The sequence below is a fragment of the Theobroma cacao genome, chromosome 2 (assembly GCF_053813885.1).
Source record: "Theobroma cacao isolate CCN51 chromosome 2, ASM5381388v1, whole genome shotgun sequence".
NCBI classification, from domain to species: Eukaryota; Viridiplantae; Streptophyta; class Magnoliopsida; order Malvales; family Malvaceae; genus Theobroma; species Theobroma cacao.
The window spans coordinates 34,691,605-34,708,719 of NC_142640.1; the positions used below are offsets into that span (position 1 = coordinate 34,691,605).

The 17,115-nt window shown below is 32.8% G+C and overlaps 1 long non-coding RNA gene across 1 annotated transcript; it reads left to right on the forward strand.

Annotated features, from left to right (window-relative positions):
- The first annotated feature begins 14,542 nt into the window (after positions 1 to 14,542).
- On the forward strand, positions 14,543 to 16,345 carry LOC148764196 (uncharacterized). Its single transcript, XR_016024535.1, has 3 exons — positions 14,543 to 14,639; positions 15,292 to 15,377; positions 16,205 to 16,345. It is a non-coding gene; the product is annotated as an uncharacterized LOC148764196 (long non-coding RNA).
- Positions 16,346 to 17,115: the final 770 nt, after the last annotated feature.

A 17,115-nucleotide genomic window follows, 5' to 3' on the forward strand; every position in this document is an offset into this window, starting at 1 on the left:
TCTTTCTTCACCCAACTTGGCCTAACTCCAAAGCCTATAAAAAAACCTTTCGGAGGACTTAAAAAGAGAAGAAACACCAGATTGACATTTGAGAGTCAAGCCACAGAGTCATTGAAGCTAAGAAGAATTTGTAGAATTCAGGGAGATTTGAATATCAAGAACACAATTCTCGAGTTTTACTATATTTTCTTTTATTCTCTTATTTTCTTGGTTTTGATTTTAATGTTTATATTTTATTCAACAATGATGTGTGACTTGATGGGGAACTAAATTTTTAATCTAAGATTATGATTGAACTCAATATGTAGTCTAAATTATTTTTCTCTCTTTTACTTATGTTTGATAAATTTAAGTTGTTTATTTTATTTTGTTCTTAATGCTTCTAATTGCCTGATCACTAATTAGATTGAATTGAAAACCTAGGTTAAACCTTGACGAAGGAGATTTAGGTAGATCTTGAATAAAATAGCGTATGATCGAATACACTTAGTTGATTAGGTGGTTTGATTTGCATATATGGTAGACATACACCCATAAGCCATACGTAGCCAAAATTAGAGTACAAACTTAATGAATATTTCTTCAATTTAATTTGCATAGACATATAGTAAATTAATTGGGAGAGGTATTTTTATGAGAAACTCGACAAAAACTTATAAATAATTTAGGACTCTAGGTTAGCAATTTAAACCCTTAAATTGAGTTAAGAGAGAGAGACAATAATCAAATGAAGTATTGAGGGATATTATAATCTTAGGTTTGGTAGTTAAGTGAGTTTTATTTGCTATTTAATTTTAGTTTTAATTTATTAGTTTTAATTTTTTTATTGTTTGGATAAAATTAGGGTGTTATATTTTAGTAGTTAACAGTAGGAATTAAACAATTCTCCGTGGGAACAATACTCTACTTCATTACTATATTTCTTGTTAATGATACGTGCACTGGCGTGAGAAATCAACAACAGTTCTATAAGAACCCTAAAAATTTTGGTTCAAGAGAAAAGGATGAAAAAACTTAAGGGGGGAGTTGGATTGCAAAACCAAGAGAGAAGATTCAAAAAAACAAAAAAACCTGAAAGTAAACAAAAAAAATCCTATTTTTTAAAACCAAAGAAACTAGTAACCAAAAAGCCTTGGTTTCTATCTGTCAAGCCTAGCCCTATAATATACTTGCCATGTCATTCATGTATTTGACAACATGCTTGCATACTTGAATACCTCGAAAAAATCGTCAAAAGTCAATAGTGTACCTAGTGGTACAACTAAGTTGATTTAAGCCTTGAACTAGTTCAAATAACGATTTTAAGATGCAATTGAGAGTTATTGAATCTTAGAATGACTTAATATGGTGATTCGGAGTTCGGGGATTGATTTGGAGTTAAATTGAAATTTTCATAATGTAGGGGTAAAATGGTCATTTTTCCACTCGAGGGCAAATTTGGGATAGTGGATGAAATTTTGATCAAGTTTCACTATTTAGAACATAATTTGAGCTTGAGAAATGAAAAATTTTAATTCTGATAATTTTTCGAATATAAGGGCAAAAAGGTCATTTCACGTGTCCACAATGACGTAATTAGAATTTTTGGAATTTTACACTACCTTTGTATAGCCTGACCTTATAAAATATTTGTCATGACATACATGTGATGTCAAACCTTGCTTTGTAAAATAATTATAATGTCATTCACATGCTCGATGGAATGTTTGTATATTTAAGAAGTTCGAAAAATCGTTAAAAGACGATATTGCCCCTAATGGTACCATTGAGTCGATTAAGCCTCGAACTAGTTCAAATAGGAATTTTAAGGTGAAATTAAGAGTTTCACAGTTCAGGAATGACTCAAAATGGTAATTAGGAGTTCGAGGATCAATTCGGAGTCAAACCGGAATTTTCACTATCTAGGGGCAAAATTGTAATTTTTCCACCCACGGACAAATTTTGAGATTTTGAGAGAATTTAGATCACATTTGACAAATTGGAGAATGGTATGAGTATAAGGGATGAAAAATATGTCTATGGGCAATTTTTCAGTTTTTGGGGTAAAAACGTAATTTTTCACTTTACGGGGGCAAAAGGGTAATTTTTAAAAATTTACTCCACCAAAAATTTGGAAAAGTCTAGAAATTTCATGGAAGACATGGATAAGTGAAGAGGATTGAGTGGTAGAAAAAGAAAGTCAAAAAGATGGCTAGAAAAAATAAAATAATAAAATATTCAAAAGGTAAATAAAATAATAATATTTTATTAAGCCTATTAAAAGGCTTGAAAATTCCAGAATTCTTCATTGGGAGGGTCAGCCAAAACCAGCAGGAGAGAGAGAGAAATAAGAACAAACCCTAGAGTGAGAAAATTCAAAGAAAAAGTGTGATTTTTCAAAGAATCAAGTGTTTAAGGGTATGATTTTTCAAGCTTACCTTAAGATCTATCATTTCCATGCATTTCTCTTTATTTTCCATGGTTAAATTATGTGTTTTGATGATGGATTCAAATATGATCATATGGGTTTAGAGAGAGAAAGTTGTTAGATTAATTTGATTTTGAACTATGTTAGTGTTTAGTGTTAGTTTAGCATGTTTATGAGTAAAACAACAAGAAAAATATTCATTTTCTCCATGAATTTCTATAGGCCGAATCTAGCCAATGGTGTGTGAGGATGAGGTTGACTTTATTTTAAGAGAATTAGATGGAAAAATGATGAATTATGAGGTTGGAAATTAAATGGGAATTTTTGGTGCAAAAAAAATTGAAATTTTTACCCACTAGGGGTAAAAGCGTAATTTGTGGTCCGAACTGATAAATTGGACCACATTCACAGTCATTGAGGTATTGTGGATATAATTGGATAATTGAAATTGAAATGGATGGAATTGGAGTTGAATTGGAGATTTTAGAAATTTACACCGTGTATAGGCGAGTTAGGTCGGACACTGTGATTAAGCGATTGTCCAAACATTTCACACCCTATCTAATGCATACGCATGGATAAGAGCCTGAAATAATATATATTGATTTGACACAAATTATTGAATTTTTTGTGTCATGTATTGTGGATAGGTGGTGAGCTATTTGATACGGGTAAAAGACTACACCCGAAGATCGAGAATAGGAGTATATCTACTCCTAGTACAGTGAGTAAACTTACTATCGTCTTAATTATCTCGAGAAGATTTATTTAATTGTGTGATTTTATGGAAAAATGGTTTAATTGGAAAATTATTGTGTTTTATGGGAAAATGGGATTTTATAAAATAATTTTATAAAATTTTTGCAAATTTAATCATGATTTCAAAAATAGAGTAATTGGAGACCTATACTATGATTGTGTTGTTTATCCATGATTTTACATTAAATGGCTTATGATGAATGTGGGTATGACTGGTTATTTTTATGATTTTAAGAATATGTGAACTGCTTTGATTTGCCTTGAATGTGTTAAGTGAGTCATGTCATACTATTGTGATTTTATTGGTTGGTGGATTATAAAGTGGGCACTGCAGTGATGGGGGTTCTGTGGGCCAGCCTAATTAGAGGGGCACGGTTCCCAATTATTGAGCTTACCTCAATTGGAGAGGCGCGTAGGATAACTCTCGAGGTAGGATTTAAGTACACTTCACGCTGGCCACCACGTGAAACTGGGACTCAGCCAACGCCAAGGAACGGCTGTGTTGTAAAAGGTGAAATGTGTTTGTGTGTGTGACAATAAACAGCCTTGGTGGTCTAGGTAAGATGCCTCCGTGGGGTATCCCCGAGAATGAATTTTTGGCAAGGGCCAAGTTTTTGAAAAGTGCATAAGCCATGTTGAGTAATTGAATGAAATCCAATTATTTATATGGGTTGGGATGAATTATTTTAATTGTCTCCTATTACTCGGCTTTAGATTATTTTGATGATGTCTGTCTACTCATTGGGATTTTATAATCTCACCCTTTCTTCCTATACATTTTTCAGGCTCAGAATAGGCAGTAGACTGTCAATTGCATCGAGAAGTAAATTTCGGAGTTGCATCCTAGAAAGCAAGGTTATAGACTTAAACCTTCTCAGTTATTTGAGGGCCCATGTGTCATTGTAATTTAAAATGCATACTCCAGTTTTTTTATATTACAGTATGTATAAATTTATTTTGTTTTTATGTGCAGAAAATTAATTTTTGATGTTTCAAAAATATATATATATTGTTTTACATTAAAATAGATTATTTTAATTAATATTTTTATTTTATTTTATTATTCAAAAAAAAGAAAAAGAAAAAAGAGAGGAGTGGAAAAACTGTTACAAAAGCCTTGCGAAGTCTCAAAGGGCATTCAGGGAAAAAATATCTGTCGAGGCTTCGCGGCAGTTGCCACGGGCTCGATGGGAGTTTCGGGTCATGACATGTGATGATAGCATGATTGCATGCTAGGAGAGTCCCGAAAAATTTACAAAAGTAGGTATTGTACCTAGAGGTACAACAAAGTTGATTTAAGCCTCGAACTAGATCAAATAGGAATTTTAAGGTAAAATTAATAGCTTCACAGTCTAGGGATGACTCAAAATGGTAATTTGGAGTTTGAAGATCAATTTGGAGTCAAACCAAAATTTTTATTATCTAGGGGCAAATTGGTCATTTGCCACCTGGGGACAAAATTAAAATTTTTAGAAAAGATTTTTTTGGCTTCATTTGACTTATTGGAGTATGATTTGAGTATTGGAGTATGATTTGAGGTTTAGAAGTAAAAATTTTAATTTTGGTATAAATTGGAGTATAGGGGTGAAATAGTAATTTTATCACCTCAAGGGCAAATCGGTAATTTTGCACCCCCAGAGCATTTTTTCAGCACAAGGTCTTCACCCATCATCCTTTTTGACCCTTGAATAATGTGTGGAGGAGAGAGAAAGCTTAATAGTTAAGAAATTACGAATGGACCAATAATGTGATGACAAGTGTCAAGCTTAGAATATTTTATTATGTAGCTTAAAAATCAGCATAAATCAGCCTATTATCTCTCCAAATATTCGGCCAAGCAAAGAAAAGAGGGAAACAAAGGAAGAACAAACCCTAGGTGGAGAATTTCAATAGAAAAAGTACGGAAAATCAAGGAAAACAAGTGAAAAAGGTAGGATTTTTCAATTTAAACTTGAAATCTATTTTCCTTAAGCATTTCTTCTTATTTTCCATGGTTAAATTACATATTTTCATGATGAATTCATGGCTGGTCAAAATGGGTATGGCGAGAGAAAGATGTTGGATTGATTTAATTTTAAGATATGTTAGTGTTTTTAGTTAGTTTAGCATATTTAGAAGCAAAACAACAAGAAAAGAATCCATTTTCCCCATGAATCTTCATTGGCCGAATCTTTCTTGATGTGTGTGGGTGATGGATTGTTATTATTTTAAGAGAAATGGCTTAGAAAATGATGAATAATGGTGAGAAAAATTAAGTAGGAAAAATCACGGTGTTAGTGCACTAGAATGGCCGAATTTTTCCATGAAGAAATGGGAGGGTTTTGATGCAGAAATTGGTGTTATTTGAATAATGTTTGGTGAATTGAGGTATTAGAAAAGAAATGGAGTAATTTGGGATTAAATTGGACGCGTTAGTAATTTAATCGGGTGATAAGACGAATTAGGCCAATTCCGGGGATTAGATGGTTACCAGTGCATTTTGCATTCCATATCATGCATTAGTAGTTTAAATTAGTTTAAATTCAATTTAGTACCAATGAAGTAAGTTTCTCGATTTTGTACTGTGTTAAGGTGCTGAGTCCTCCGATAAAAGCAAAGGAATTGCACTCGAGGACCAGTAATCTGAGTACTTCGAAAATCCCCATTCTAGACATTGTGAGTAACATTATCATCATTTTAATTATCTAAAGTATGTTTTAACTCGGTTTTGGTGAAATTTTATGAAAATGAGTTAAATGGTAAATTTTAGGTTTTATAAACAAAAATGTGTTTAAATGAAAAGATTTTATAAATTGTCTTGAAACAAAATAACGATTTTGAAAATAGAGTAATTGGAGACCACCGGTATATTGTAAATTTATGATTGAAAATTGATGGCTTATGTTATATTGTTATTGTGTTGGCATGACTGGCTAGGCTGTGTTTTATGAATTATATGAATTGTTTTATTTTACCCTTGCAAGCTGGGTAGTAAAATATTAGCCTTGTCATGCTGTCAAAATTTTATTGTATTGTGGGTTTAGCTTTCTGCAGTAGGCGGATTCTTTGGACTAGCCTATTAGAAGGGCACGAAATCTAGATATACATATGTACCTTGGTCGTAGAGGCACGTAGGGTATCTCCTAAGGTATGGTTAGAGTCCACGTCACACCGAACCACCTCGTGATGATGAACTCCGCTAACGCCAAGGAACGGTTGTGTTTTTCAAATTAATAATTTGTTTACGTGTATACGAAATTTTGAACAGCCTTGGTGGACTCGGTTAGATACCTCGGCCAAGGTATCCCCGAGAATGATTTTGGTAGGAGCCAAGCTTTTAAAATACTCATAAGCCATGTTGATTATTTAAATGAAATGAGTATTTATGTTATGAAAAACATATTTAGATGAAATGTTTTAATAGTCTCATTTTACTCGACTTTAGATCTTTTGAATGATGTTTGTTTACTCACTAGGATTATAAAATCTCCCCACTCTCCTTTCCACCCATTTCAGGTTCAGATTAGACTGTAGATAGCTGAGTTCATCGAGGACTACCCTTGGATTTGCATTCCTTCAAACTATAGGTTCACAGTCCTCTTTACTTTTGTTTATTCGGGGATGGCCACTTGTTATTGTAAATTAAATTAAATACTCTAACTTACTGTATTACAGTATGTATGAATTTATTTAGCTTGTACGCTATAAAATTTATTTACGTATAACTCTGTAAATATTATTTTATAAGAAAATAGAATATTTTACTTAATATTTCTTTTACTTTCTTATTATATTCAAATAATCGTAATTTCGTTTTAAATGAAGATTCTAGACTTTAAAACTCATTTTTGAATACGAATTATGTGTTTTGTACTCGCTGACTACATTTTTAGCGGATTTCGAGATTTTTTGAGGAAAAATGACCAAAATACCCCTGTGAAGAAACATTTATTTTTCTATTGTTTTGAATTGGAAATAGTTTATAATCTCTCAAAACATGATTTTAGCAACTAATACTCATGGGGGAAGGGAGAAAAACTGATGTTAAGCCTTGTGAGGTTTCGATTGACATTTCGAGTAATGAATGTCTATCGGGCGTCGCGGCGGTTGTCACGGGCTCGATGGGAGTTTCGAGTCGTGACAACCTTGACATTTGTCAAACCCATGAAATTCATTTTATACTTTGGATAATTGAGGGATTTTATGTGGTGGAGAATAAATGCTTAATTATTAAGTTTTATGCATGGACCAATCACATGGTGACCAGTGTCAAGCTTTAATATTATTATATTTTCCTTTATAAACACAACTAAAACTCTCCCATCTCATATCTCTTGGCCGGCCAAGGCAAGAACAAAAGGGAAAAAGCATAGAACAAACCCTAGAGAAGAAAATCAAGTGAAAATTCATTGGATTTCAAGGAATTAAGCAAGTAAAGGTAAAATTTCTTAATTCTAGCTTGTGATCTACCTTTCTTATGCATTCTTTTTCAATTACCATGGTTAAAATTCAAGATCTCATGAAGGATTCATGGCTGACCGAATTTAGGGAGAGAAGATTTGATGATTTATTTGGTTAGATTTCAAGGTATCTTAGTGTTTTTAGTTGTTTGGTGATGTTTAGCATGAAAAACAAGCAAGAAATTTCATGCCCTTCACCCACACTCCTTGGCTGAAATTTTCAAGAGAGAAATTGGATAATGGACTTTGATGAATTTCATGCTATTTAGGTGTTTTTAGTTGTTTTATGATGTAAGGTGTAAAAATCAAGCATGAAAATTACATGTTTTACACTAAACCTTCAATGGCCTAATTTTACAAGGAAGATATTGATGATGGATTTTTGTGATATTACATATTATTTAACTTGTAATTGATGACTTGGAGTGTTGGAAATGGAATCAAGTTAATTGGAGTTGAATTGGATGTATTGGCCAATTAACCGGTATATAAATCGAATTAAGCTAATACCATTTTATTTCGATACATAATTGAAGCTACGTAGAACACCATATTTAGATAATAATCCGAACATTTTGCATCCCATTTCATGCATTCATATAAAGCCTAAATTAGTTTTATAACGGTTTGGTACAAATATAGTAAATTACTTGTTGTGCATTATGTTTAGATGGTGAAACTTCCGATAAGGGTAAGGAGATTGTACCCAAAGATCGGGACTAGAAGTACTTCGACTCTCGTTATTGTGAGTAACCTTATTATCGTCTTAATTATCTAAAGTAGTTTTTATTCGTTTTAGTGATTTTATAGAAAAATGAGTTTAAATGGTAAATCCTTATGTTTTATAAGTAAAATGTGATTAAATAAAATGAGTTTTATAAATCATTTTGAAATTGAATGATGATTTTAGAAATTGAGTAATTGGAGACTGTTTGCTTGTGTTGTAAATTTATGGTTTGAATTGAATGGCTTATGGTGATATTGGCATGAATGGCTGAATTGGAAATTGTGTTGAAATTGTATGAACTGTTTGTTTTGCCTTAATAGGCTGGGTAGTAATATAATTGTTGTGTCATGCTGTCGAAACTTTTATTGATTTGGTGGGATATTGATTAGTCACTGCAATGGCGGGTTTTCGTGGACCAGCCTATTAGAGAGAGGCATGGTAAACCCGATTATATTTTACCTCAATACGAGAGGCGCTGAGGGTATCTCCTGAGGTAAAGCTTTAGAGTTCACTACACGCTAAACCACCACGTGAGGGTGAACTCAGCCAACGCCAAGGAACGGCTATGCTTTTAAACATAAAAATGTGTTTTATGCATATATGAACTTTTCTTTAACAGCCTTGGCGAACTCAGTTGGATGCCCCGGCCAAGGTATCCCTAAGAATGAGTTTTGGCACGAGCTAAATTTTTAAAAATTCATAAGCCATGTTGATTATTTGAGTGAAATGAAATTATTTATTTAGTTGAAATGAGTTTGAAATGTCATGAATCATAGTACAATAAACTATTTTAAGTTGTCTCCATTTACTCGACTTTAGATATTTTAGATGATGTTTGTTTACTCACTGAGTTTATATAAACTTACCACCCTCATTTCCACTCATTTCAAGATCAAGATAGTCCATAAATAGCTGATTAAGTCAAGGGTTATTATTGGACTCGCCTCCTCAAAAATTGTCGGTCCACAGCCTTTGTTACCTTTGGTCATTCGGGGGCCCACACGTCATTGTAAATTAAATTACGTACTCTGGTTATCTGTGTTACTGTATGTATGGATTTATTTTGCTTTTACGTTACAAAAATTATTTACGCAAAGTTCTATAAATATTGTTTTATAAGAAAATAAAATATTTCATTTAATATTTTTATTTTATTCTATTAGCTACAATTTCACCCTAAATGAATGTTTTAGTCATAAAAACTTGTTTTTAGTTATGAAATGTGTATTTTTCCCTATATATTATATTTTCAGCAGGTTTCAAAATTTTTAGGAAAAATGACCAAAATGCCTTTGTGAGACAGAAAATATTTTTTATTATTGTTTTGATTTGGAAATAGCTTATAATCTTTTAAAATATGATATTTAGTAATTATTGCTCACAAGGGAGGTGTGAAAATTGATATTAAGCCTTGCGAGGTTTCGATTGGCATTTAGGGTAATGAATGTCTATCGGGACATCGCGGCGGTTGTCACGGGCTTGAGAAGAGTACTGGGTCGTGACACTATCAACTGAATACCTTAGCCACAATCAAAAACTAAATCGAGAAAATCACAACCAAAAAAGAAAAAAAATGAAAAAAATGAAAGCCAATCTTTACAAAAAGAAAGATTTGGGAAATGGGTTCTATAGGGAAAAGATTGTGGAAGTAAAAAGAAGGTTTGAGTTGTCAAGCCCGGCTCTACAATATTTTTATTATGCCATTTTTACATAAGAATGTATGTTTGCTTACTTGGGTACCTTGAAAATCGTTAAAGGACGACAATGTACCAAATAGTACAATTAAGTTGAATTAAGCCTCGAACTAGTCCAAATAGAGATTTTAAGATGAAATTGAGAATTTTAAAACCCCTGAATGACTTCAAATGGTGATTCGGAGTTCGAGGACCAATTTAGAGTCAAATTAGAATTTTCATGACCTAGGGGTAAAATGGTCATTTTGCCACTTGAGGTTAAAAATTGGAATGTTGGAAGAATTTTTTGATCAAGATTGACTATTTAGAACATAATTTGAGTTTGAGAAATGAAAAATTTTAATTTTAGCATTTTTTTGAGCGTAAGGGCAAAATAGTCATTTTGTCACCTCAGGGGTAAAATTGTAATTTTACACCACCCTGCACTTGTCCAGCACATGGATTTTGCCCAATATTATCATGGATAATTGAGGAAATTTAAGTGGTGGAGAGAGATTGCTTAATGGGTAAGTGTGACACATGGACCAATGGAATGGTGACATGTGTCAAATTTTCATCCATTTATTATTTGTCTTAAAAATCAGCACAAAATCAGCCCATTTCTCTTCATATGGCCGACCAAAGCAAGAACAAAGGAAGAAAAGGAAGAACAAAATCCTAGGTGGAAAAATTCAAGGGAAAAGTGTGAAAATTCAAGGAAACAAGTGAAAAAAGGGTAAGATTTTTCAATTAAGCTTGAGATCTCTCTTTCTAAAGCATTTTTCTTATTTTCCATGGTTGAATCAGATGATTTCATGATGAATCCCATGCTGGCCGAACACTTAGAGGGAGGTTTTGATGCTTGATTTGGTTAGATTTCAATGTATTTAAGTGTTTTTAGTTAGTTAGTGATGTGTAGCATGAAAAGTCAACAAGAAAAATTCATTTCCTCCCATCACCCATCATTTGCTGAATTCTCCATGTAGAATATTGATAATGATTTTGATTTTATTTCAAGTGATTTGGTTAGGAGTTAGTGATTTATGGTGTGAGAATCAAGCTTGAAAAATTATAGCGTTGATGCACCCACCATGGTTGAATTTTCCAAGAGAAAATGTGAGGATGATTTTGTCATATTTCAAGTTATTTAATTTGTGTTTGATGATTTGAAGTATTGGGAGAAAAATAGAATTATTTGGAGTTGAATTAGACGTATTGGCCAATTAATCGGGTGATAGATCGAATTAGGCCAATACCATTTTTTTAGGTACACAATTGAACTTATATTGAACATCGTATTTAGATAGTTACCCGAGTATTTGACATCCCATTTCATGCATTAGTAAAGAGCCTGAAATAGATTTATAATGGTATGACACAGTATATTGAATTATGTGTCATGTATTGTCTAGGTGGTGAGCATTCTGGCAAAAGTAAAGAGATAGTATTCGAGGATCAAGAATCGGAGTACTTGAAATTCGACTCCCGAAATAGTGAGTAACCTTACTATCGTCTTAATTATCTAAAGTGGTTTTATCCGATTTTGTGATTTTATGGAAAATGAGTTTAAATGGTAAATCTTTATGTTTTATAAGTAAAATGGGATTAAATGAAAATGATTTTATAAAATTGTCTTGAAATTGAATGATGGTTTGGAAAATGGAGTAATTAGAGACTAATTGTTGTGTTATAAATCATGGTTTGAATTGAATGGCTTATGATAATATTTGCATGAATGGCTGAATTGGTTTTTGTGTTGAAAATGTATAAACTATTAATTTGCCTTGAGAGGATGTAAAATAAAATAATTGCCATGTCATGCTGTTGAATTTTATTGAATTGGTGGGCTATATATTGGTCGCTACAATGGACGGGTTTCGTGGACCAGCCTATTAGAGGGGCACAATAACCCTATTATATTCATACGTCAGTATGAGAGGCGCGGTTGGATAACTCCTGAGGTTAAAACTTTAGAGTTTACTTCACACCAAATCACCACGTGAGGGTGAACTCAGCCAACGCCAAGGAACGACTATGTTTTCAAAATAAAAACATGATTTATGCGTACATAACTTTTTAACAGCCTTGGCGGACTCGGTTGGGATAGCCGTCGGCCAAGGTATCCCTGATAACTGAGTATGATAATAATTTTGTCACGACTCAGTACTCCCCTCGAGCTTGTGATAATCACCGCGACGTCTCGATCGACACTCATTACCTAGAATGTCAACTGGAACCCTGTAAGGCTTTAATATCAACTTCTCATTTTCCCTGTGAGTAACTGTTGCCAAATACCACGTTCTAAAAGATTTTAAACTGTTTCCAACTTAAAACAAACAAAATAATAATTTTCGTCTCATAGGGGTATTTTGGTCATTTTTTCCTAAAAATTTCCAAACCAGCTGGAATGTAATATATAAGCACAAAACACATAATTTGAAATTAAAAATAAATTTGGATGTCTAAAACATTCATTTAAAAAGAAATTATGACTATTAGAATAAAATTAAAATATAGAATAAAATATTTAATTTTCTAATAAAACAATATTTTTAAGAACACTGCATAAATAATTTTTATAGCGTAAAAGCAAAATAAATTCCTACATACAATAGTACAGATAACCAAAGTATAAAATTTAATTTACAGTGACACGTGGGCCCACGGATGACTAAAAGTATCAAAAGAAATGAACCTATAGTTTTTGGATGTGGCAAGTCCAACTGTAGTCTTCATCGATATCAGTTATCTACAATCTATTCTGAGCCTAAAATGGGTGGAAAGGAGGGTGGTGAGATTATGAAATCCCAGTGAGTAAACAAACATCATTCAAAATATTTAAAGTCGAGCAAAATGAGACTATTAAAACATTTCATAAAACTGTAATTTATCACCTTTCAACTTATTTCAACCAAATGAAATCAATTTATTTAAATCAAGTAATCAGTATGGCTTATGAATTTCTTAAAAGCTTGGCTCATGCCAAAAATTATTATCATACTCAGTTATTTGGGATACCTTGGCCGAGGGCTATCCCAATTGAGTCTGCCAAGGCTATTAAAAAGTCATGTTTTATTTTGAAAACATAGTCGTTCCTTGGCATTGGCCGAGCTCCCTCTCACGTGGTGGTTTGGCGTGAAGTGAACTCTAAAAGTTATACCTCGGGAGTTACCCTACTCGCCTCTCCAACCGAGGTAAAATATAACGGGGTTTACCGTGCCCCTCTAATAGGCTAGTCCACGAAAATTCGCCTACTGCAGTAAGCTAATAATTATCCCACCAATCAATAAAAGTCAATAACATGATATGGCAATTATTATAATTCACAGCCTTTCAAGGCTAAATACACATTTCATATATTTCAACACGAATATCAATTCAGCCATTCATGCAAATATTGTTATAAGCCATTTGATTCAAATAATAAATTTTACAACATAACAAGTGGTCTCCAATTACTCTATTTTTCAAAATCATTATTCAATTTCAAGACAATTTATAAAATCTTTTCATGTAAACACATTTTGTTTGTAAAACACAAAGATTTACCATTTAAACTCATTTTCATAAAATTTCACCAAAACCGATTAAAAACATACTTTAGATAATTAAAATGATGGTAAGGTTACTCACAGTACTAGGAGTTCGATATACTCCTATTTTCGGTCTTCGAGCACAATCTCTTTACCCTTGTTAGAGGGCTCACCACCTATACATCATAAGTGACACGATGTAAAACCCAACCCTATAAATACATGTCATGACATACATGCACTGAGTAGCATGTTATTATGCTAGGAAAGCACATAAGAAAAGACGAAACCCGATATCGTACCTAACGGTACACTTGAGTTGATTTAACCTCGAACTAGTTCAAATAGGAATTGTAGGATGAAATTTAATATTTTATAGTTCAAGAATGACTAAAAATGATTGTTCGAAGTTCGAGGGTTCATTTGGGGTAAAATTAGAAATTTTGATATTCAAGGGCAAAATCGTCATTTTGCCACCTAAGATAATAATTTGATCATGGAGTGAAATTTTTGACCAAGATTAACTATTTGGAGTATAATTTAATGATAGGAAGTGAAAAAGTTTAATTCTGGTGATTTTTGGAGTGTAGGGGCAAAATCGTAATTTTGCCACCCACGGACAAAATTTGAGATTTTGAGAGAATTTAAATCAAATTTGACAAATTGGAGAATAGTATGAGTATAAGGGGTGAAAAATATGTCTATGGGCAATTTTTCAATTTTTGGGGCAAAAATGTAATTTTTGACTTTTACGGGGGCAAAAGTGTAAATTGTAAAAATTACTCCACCGAGACTTTGGATGAGTCTGAGAATTTTATCTAAGCTATGAATATATGAGACAAGTGTATGGTGAAAATTTGGAAACAATTGGATGAAATTTTAAAAATGGGCCAATGGGAAAGTGACACATGGCATTTTTTAATGAAATAATATTATTTTAATGAAAAGTCAGCCATTTAAACCCAAATTTTGAGTGCTGGCCGGCCATAAGGAAGAAAAACAGAGGAAATAGAGAGGAAAGGAAGAAGAAAAGAAAAACCAAAGAGAAACAAGAAAATTCAAAGAGAAATTCGCGGTTTTCGACCGTTTACGCGTCTAACGGTAAGATTTTTCGATTTTAGCTTGATTTCTACCTTTCCTATGCCTTTATTTCCATTTAGCATGCTTGAGGAGAGAGATCAAAAAGTGATATCAAGGGCTGGACGAAATTCTAGGAGAGAGAAATTGAAATTTTTAGGTTTTGATTTTTAGTTAAATTGATAGTTTTAGTTAGTTAAATGTGTTTAGAAATTAAATTGGGCAAGAAATCAGTAAATTTTCACAATACCCACTCTTGGCTGAATGCTCAATGCTGTACAATGATGATGAATTGATTTTATTCTAAGGAAAATGAAGAGAAATGATGAAAAACGATTAAACGTGATAGAAAAACAAAGTAGAAAATTTACCGAGTTAATGTCCCATTTTTGGTCGAATTTTCCAAGGAAGGGAGTGAGCTGATTTTGTTGTTTTTAGAAGGTTATTGGCTGATATTTAATGGTTAGAAATGTTGGAGAGAGAATGGGATGATTTAGAGCTAAAATGGAGTGCGTTAGCAATTTATCGGGCAAAGTGCCAAAAATAGGTTAATACCGCATTTAAGCCGTTTTAAGCTATTGCATTTCATACCATGCATTAGTATAGGATTTAAGTTAATTATATAGTGATTTAGCATCAATGTGATGAATTGTGTAAATTTTTGTAATGTGTCTAGGAGGAGAGCCTTCCGAAAAAGGCAAAGAAGTCGTACCCAACGAGTAGTGATCGGGGCGCTTAGAAAGCTTTTATTTTGTACAAACGGTGAGTAAACTTATTATTATTGTAAATTATCTAGAGTTTATTTTTAAATGCCCTTTATGTATTTTATGAAATGAAAACGGGATTTTTGATGTTTTAGGAATAAATGTGATAAATAAAAATATATTGTATTGATTATGAAATTGAGTAATTGGAGGCTACAAATTGACTTGAAAAATATATATTTTCCTAGGAATGGCTTATGCGAAATGAGTATATGTGGCTATATTTTGTGAATGCATTGGGAAATTTATGTAAGTTGTTTTACTATGCAGGCTGGATAAATAAATAAAAGCCACGTTATACTATCGAAATTTTATTAAAATTGGTGGGTTAGTCACTGCAGTGACGGGTTTCCGTGGACTACCTATTAGAGGGGCACGGTAAACCCAGTTATATAGTTACTCCGGTTGTAGAGGCGAGGAGGGTAACTCCTGGGGTAGTATTAGAGCTCACTTCACGTCGAACCCCCACGTGAATGTGTAACTCGGCCAACGCCAAGGAACGGCTGGTTTTAAAAATAAAAATGTGTTACACGTGTGAATATTTTAACACCCTTGGCGGACTCGGTTAGATGCCTCGGCCAAGGTATCCCCGAGGATTAGTTTTGGCTTGAGCCTTGTTTTTATAAAAGACATAAGCCTTAACAATTGTTTTGGTAAATTACAAATATTTTATGGTTTAAGAAATAAATTGAAAACATTATGAAATGGGTTGAAATTTACTGTTTAAACTTGCCTCCATTTTACTCGCCTTTAGATATTTATGATAATGTCTGTTTACTCATTGGGATTGCAAAATCTCACCCAACTCCTTTCCACCCATTTCAGGTTCAGTATAGACTGTAGATAGCTGATCTCATCGAGGACTACCATTGGATCTGCATTTTCCAAATCGTAGGTTCACAGTCCTCTTTACTTTTGTTTATTCGGGGGCCCTCTTGTTATTGTAAATTAAATTAAATATTTTGGCTTACTGTATTTCAGTATGTATAAATTTATTTAGCTTTTACGCTATAAAGATTATTCACGTATAACTTTATAAATATTGTTTTATAAGAAAATAGAATATTTCCCTTAATATTTCTTTTATTTTCTTATTTTATTCAAATAATCGTAATTTCGTTTTAAATGAAGATTTTAGACTTTTAAACTCATTTTGAATATGAATTATGTATTTTGTACTTGTATATTACGTTTTAGCCAGTTTTGAAATTTTTGAGAAAAAAATGACCAAAATACCCCTATGTGGCGAAAATTTTATTTTGATTGTTTTTGATCTAAAATAGTATATATTCTCTAAAGACTCGATATCTAACAATGATTGCTCACAAGAAAGGAAAGAAACTGATATGTAAGCCTTGCGGGGTTCCGGTTGGCATTCCGGATAATGAGTGTCAATCGGGACGTCGCGGCGATTGTCATGGGCCTGAGGGAGGTTCCGGGTCGTGACACACGAATTTCAATAAATTGTGTCAATTTATCATAAACTATTTCAGGCTCTATAAATCTGCATGAATGCACGAAATGCGATGCAAAATGTCCGAATAGCCATTTAAATACGGTATTCGATCTAATTTGCACTATTCTCGATGTAATTGGCTAAAACCTCCAATTTAACTCCAAATCAATTTCTTTCACTTTCTACACTCCAATTATACCTAAATTACCGCAGTGACTGTGAATGAGATTCAATTTATCAGTCCCAGGTCAATAATCACACATGTCTATACATTAGGTAA